Source organism: Macaca fascicularis, chromosome 3 (assembly GCF_037993035.2).
Source record: "Macaca fascicularis isolate 582-1 chromosome 3, T2T-MFA8v1.1".
NCBI lineage: Eukaryota > Metazoa > Chordata > Mammalia > Primates > Cercopithecidae > Macaca > Macaca fascicularis.
This window is the reverse complement of record NC_088377.1, coordinates 120,162,851-120,169,059: the sequence shown is the minus strand read 5'-3', so window position 1 is coordinate 120,169,059 and position 6,209 is coordinate 120,162,851. Positions and strand designations below refer to the sequence as shown.

The 6,209-nt window shown below is 33.8% G+C and overlaps 1 non-coding gene across 1 annotated transcript; it reads left to right on the top strand.

The window, feature by feature from the left end:
* Positions 1–252: 252 nt before the first annotated feature.
* On the top strand, positions 253–463 carry LOC123572718 (small nucleolar RNA U3). The gene has a single exon (XR_006697252.2). It is a non-coding gene; the product is annotated as a small nucleolar RNA U3 (small nucleolar RNA).
* The last annotated feature ends 5,746 nt before the right edge of the window (positions 464–6,209 follow it).

Genomic DNA, 6,209 nt, shown 5'->3' with positions numbered 1-6,209 from the left:
AATATGTAGGAGATAAACTACACATACATAGCAACTAGGTAGACTCAAGCAGATAAATAAACCAAACAAATTACACTTTATGAATTTAAATTATACAAGAATATAAAAGGTAATTGGAGCTTTAGAAGATGAAATATAATCTAGGTATTATAATATAAAGTAAAAAATAAAATAAGTTTTAACTTATGAGAAATGAAAGAGAATCTGGGAATTGAACAACGAGACAAAATATCTGATTAAAGAAGTCTCAGAAAGATTATACTTTCAGGGATCTTTTTTAGTTTGTTACTAGAAAAGTGTCTCTGAACCTGGAGAACACCAGAAACCATGAGGAGGAGGTATAGCGCTCTCTCCTGAGCTTAACACTGGCTCGTGGTTTTGCTTTGCTACTGCTTTTTGCAATTGATAATCATTCTTCTCTTCCTCCTGGGGAATAAAAGGGAGAAGATGCAGTCCAAATGGCTCCTGTTTACATTTTTTTTTTTTTTTAAATAGAAGTCTGAGAAAGAAAAAAATTTTATGGAAAATAAACAAGAATTGAAGAAATAATAAATCAAAAAACATACTTTACTTTGGAGGGAGACTAAAACTGCCAGACAGGATTCATTCCTTCAGTTGTTCAGTCTCTCAACAGATGTTTACTCAGCAAATATTGTATGCCAGATGCTGTTGTAAGTGCTAGGGATATGGCAGGAAGTACATGTTGTTAGTAGGGAAAGACAGGCAAGAAACAATAAGTACTAGATTATGGAAAGACACTGTTTTAGTCTATTCTCACAGCTATAACAGACTACCATGGACTGGTAAATTATACAGAATAGAAATTTCTTTCTTTTTTTTTTTTTTTTCTTGAGACAGAGTCTTACTCGCTTGCCCAGGCTGGAGTGCAGTGGTGCAATCTCAGCTCACTGCAACCTCCATCTTCTTGGTTCAAGCAATTCTCCTGCCTCAGCCTCCTGAGTAGCTAGGATTACAGGTGTGCACCACCACGCCTGGCTAATTTTTTTTGTATTTAGTAGAGATGGGTTTTCACCATGTTGGCCAGGCTGATCTTGAACTCCTGACCTCATGATCTGCCCACCTCGGCCTCCCAAAGTGCTGGGATTACAGGCGTGAACCACCACACTGGGCCAGAAATTTATTTCTAACAGTTCTGGAGCTGGGAAGTCTAAGATCAAAGCACCAGCAGATTTTGGTGTCTGGTGAGGGCCTGGTCTCCACTTCCAAGGTGGTGTCTTGAATCCGGAATTCTCTGGAAGGGAGGAACTTTGTGTCCTCACATGGCAGAAGAGCAAGACAGAGTGAATCCACTCCAGCAAGCCCTTTTTATAGGGGCATAAATTCATCTATAAGATCAGAGACCTAGTGACCTAAACACCCCCCATGAGGTTCCACCTCCCAACACTGTTGCATTGGGGAAAACATTCAAACCATAGCAGACAGTGCATTGTAAGTATTTAGAGAATACTGAAAAGGTGATTTTTTTTCCCTATAACTTTATTTTTTTTTCCTCTTGATGTGACTTGTACATAGAGCAATGAATGAAACTCTTATTTAACCCAAACAAAGAAAATGTACAAAAATAACAGAGAACTTTAATTTCTATATTGAAAGGTCCTACCATGTATCTAAAAAAGTTGACTTTCAGTGATTATTGCACTCCTTTGCATTTCTTTGTCTCTGTCTGTGTCTTATTTATCCTCTGTAGTTTCCACTTTGTAGAAGTGGATGTTTTGCTACTTGGCATAGATCGATGATAGATGATAGATAGATAGATAGATAGATAGATAGATAGATAGATAGATAGATAGATAGATAATAAATGGAAATAAAGAGACAAATAACTGTTGTGTATACAAATTTTTAAATCTTTATGTCTTTATTGTAAATTATGACTTTTAGTGTTTAAACATCGCCTAAATTTTAGGTTTCATAATTTTTGAATTGAATTTTACTTGGCTGATATGAAGATTGCAATCTGTGATTTTATGTTACTTCTATTTCCTTGATATACTTCTGTATTTTTCTTTAGTGTAACCCAGAGCTCACATACAAGTTCTCTTATGTAGCATCCAGCCTTAATGGCTTCTCTCAATCTCTCTCACTGACTCTTACCCCCAATTCATTAACTTCCAATTTTATGCAGAGTAATTTACTTCACTTTAACCTCTGATCCCAAAATTTCATATTCAAATCTTCAAAGAGGTCACATAAAACAAACCCTCAAGTTGTTAAGACACATCCTCCTTAAAAGTATGACAGTACACACGCACACACACACACACACACACAAGGAGAGTTTGGCAGCCTGAAAACTCATAGGTGTGAGCCTATAAAATTGAAGCAATAGTGTTACACCAAAATGTACAGGTCATACAGAATAGTCTTTTATAGGGAGGTAATGACATGTATATTCATACTTAATCACGCTGTTTCAGATCCCAGGGAGGACTGCTATCTAAAATATGAAGTTTTAAAAGGAATAAGAGAACTAGAAATGCTTGGCAAAAGTTTGGAAATCTTAATATGTCAATTTTACACCTATGAAAAAAGTTGAACTATAAAGTCTGTATGATTTTGGGGGAAATTTCAGTAGAAATTAATTATGAAGGGTTTGAGTTTCTTTAATAAAAGACAAATTAGTATTGACTTTATGCTTATAATCCAGAAATTATTTCTTTTTTAATCATCACTTTCACTTCCATATCATCAAGTCTCATGTGAACTAACTCTATGTGGAATTGAAAGTAATGTTCCAAAGTATGTAAACTTTAGAGTCTGAGTCATCTTCTATTGTGTGGATTTCCAGCTAGTCATTTTTACATTGTTGCTAAGTGCTTTTCCATCTAATTGCATAGGGACTGATTTGTTTAGCAACCTCTGTTTAGAGTCAGGCTTTGTTCTCTTCACTGTGGACACCATTCTGGCATTGTTTTCCTGTTTCCATTGTTTCACAGAGCATATTTTATCACAAGCATTTTGTGATTCAATTATCATCCCCTCACCCCTCCCATATGTAAGCAATAGTACCCTTTGGCTCTAAATATATGCTTGTAACAGCTGCTTTGCAATGTTCATTGCAAAAGAGAGAAACAGAGCCCAAACAGCTATGTTACTAAACCTTACACATAAAATAGTCATACTGAATTAAAGACAACAGTAATCAAAATAGAAATAAGTAACATATGCAATTGAGAAGCATTAGGGTGGCTGTAATTCCCATAACATTTTATAAATCTGAATTAATGGTGATTAATTCAGAATATCATGAAAAAATGCATACCTCCTTTGACAATTCACATAATACTTTATAGCTATATGCATTTAGGCTGCGGATTATCTCATTCTAAGAAATGTAAAGCACAAGGTCTAAGTAGAGTGACCAGTATGTTATATTGGGAATGATACATGGTGTAAAAAAAAGGAAAACCTTTTAATCATATTTCCAAAAGGTCTTAATTCCTTTTAGAGACCTTTATGCACTAAGGCTCTCTAAGCATGAAACTAGAAAAGAGAAAGAAAATCTACTACAAAAGTTAAAGAAAATAAGTGATAGAGCCAATCTATAGCCTAAATATATTTGTTCATGGATAAGATAAATTAATGAGTAAAAAGAAAATAAAATCATTGGTCCACTTTTAACGTTACCTTACATAAACTCCATTTGATAGCCTTATTTTGAAAAAAATTATTATTTTTGTCTATACAAATTGTGGAAGAGGGCACAGCTGTGAAATAGGGAAAAATGTCTAATAAGTAAAAAAATAAAAACATAGTGCATAGATATCAAAAAGGCAGTCTCTGGAATTGATGACTATCTGAGTAGGCTAAGAAAACAATTATCGGCACGCATGGCAATCATTTCAGTAAGAGTTTGAGGGATCAAGATCTCCAAAGTAAAAGAGAACTTTAGAGAAATGAGCATAATATTCTGTGGAAAATTTCCCCTTGAGGCACTAGCTGAATGCTAAAATTTGCATTTGAAGAACACATTTCTGAGAATCCAAGCAGAAATCAACTGCTGAGAGACTAAAAGTTTAGGCAAATATTTTGGCAGTGTTTTGTGCTGGGAAGATGAAAATTAGAATGTAGGATCATTACAAAACAAGGAACTTAGGGTGCAGTGGCTCACTCCTGTGATCCCAGCACTTTGGGAGGCCAAAGCAGGAGGATCCCTTGAGCCCAGGAGTTCAAAACCAGCCTCGGCAACATAGTGAAACCCCATTTCTACCAAAAAAAAAAAAAAAAAAAAAAAAAAAGGAAAAAAAAATGGACTTACAAAAATCTCAGGCCTTTAGTTGAGACCCCTGAGAAGGCAACAACTATAGAGTGAGAAGCAAGCTAGAAACAGAATATCCTCTGCTGAAACAAGGTAATCTGCATGTATTTTAGTAGCCCCCAAGAAGAAATATATCACTGAAAATGCCAGCAATTTTTCGTATACAACTGGGATTCAGTCAAAATTTATCAGACATGCCAGGGAACAGAACCAAATGACTGAGAAATGTAAGAGAAAAAAGTAAAAGCAGAGCAACAGAAAATCAAAATATCTGAGGTATCAGGAATAAACTTAATATGTTCCAAAAATAAATACAAAGATGGAATATTTTCATCAGATAATTGAAATTTAATTTAAAAATCAAATAGAAATCAGGGATCTTACAAAATACTGAAATTAAGATACAGATGAATTTAATAATAGATTAATGATTAACCACAGTAGAAGAAATAAAGTATTGCCAATAGATTCACATACTTATACACATACAAAATATGTAGTTTGAAGCAAGCAAGTAAATTAAATGAAAAATAAAATAAGAGCTATGTGGAACATAATTGAAAAAAAGGTTCATGTATTTGTAACTGGATTTCAAAAAGGAAAAATGATGGAGGGAAAAAATGGAAGTATGAGAAGAAATATTGGCTAAGAATTTCCCAAAACTAATGAAAAGCATCAAGTCTTTGGGGCCATTCAAGAAGCTCTATGAATCACAGCCCAGCTAAAAACAAAATAATAGCACCTATTACATAAAACTGCTAAAAACTAAAGCCAAACGATAATCTTAAAAGCATGCAAATAAAAGACACATTAGTTTCAAATGAGTAATAATATGATTAAGAGCTGACTTTTGAAACAAAACAATTGGAGAGAGAGAACATTTATACAGCGCTGAATCTATATTTAGAAAATGATATCCTTCAAAAATGAATGCTAAATTAAGGCCTTTTTGGTCAAACAAGAAGTTCAGAGAAGCTGAGGTCATAAACACTTTTTCTAAATAAAATGCCAAAGATAATTATCTAGGCAGAAAGAAAATAATCCCTGAACAAAGCATAATAATAAAGGAAGAATACATAGCACCAGGAAGGAGAACATCAGAGCATATCAAAACCAAGTATTAAATGTTAGAACATAATAATAACAACAATAATAATACATGTGGTTCAGATTATATATAAAATTAAAATCCATATTATTGATAGTGCAAGAAATCAGAGTGGAACTTTTCAGCACTTTCATTGATCAGGAAGTGTGAAAGTAATAAAGGTATATTCTAATCAATGAAGGATGCATATTATTATATATATGGTAAACATTAAAAGCAATAAAAGAATAAAAGGTCAGGCAGAGCGGCTCATACCTGTAGTCCCAACACTTTGACAGGTGGAGAATTGCCTGAGCCCAGAAGTTCAAGACCATACTGGGCAACATAGTGGGATCCCATTGCTACAAAAGAATTAAAAAATTAGCTGAGTGTGGTGAAACACTTCTGTAGTTTCAGTTACTCAGGAGGCTGAAGCAGGAGGATTGCTTGAGCCCATGAGGTTGAGGCTGCAGTGATCACTGAACTCCAGTTTGAGTGACAGAGTGAGAGCCTGTCTAAAAAAAAATAATAATGTTATTTAAAATAAATAATGTAATATGGAGCAAAGAACAAATGAAACAGAAAATAAATGGCAAGATTACATAAATCCCAAAATATAAGTAATTGCTATATATATTTAAATACTTTAGTTGTCAGAAAAAGATTGTTGGGCTACATACAGAAACCCATTTTTACTTAAAGGAAACATGTTTTAAATATAAAAATAGATAGTGAAAGTTTACAAAGCAAAATAAGGTTAAAAGATACTCTGGTACAGCTATAGTGAGGACACACTGAAAGAAAAAATATACTTCAAAAGATAAAAAGGGTAATTTCATAATA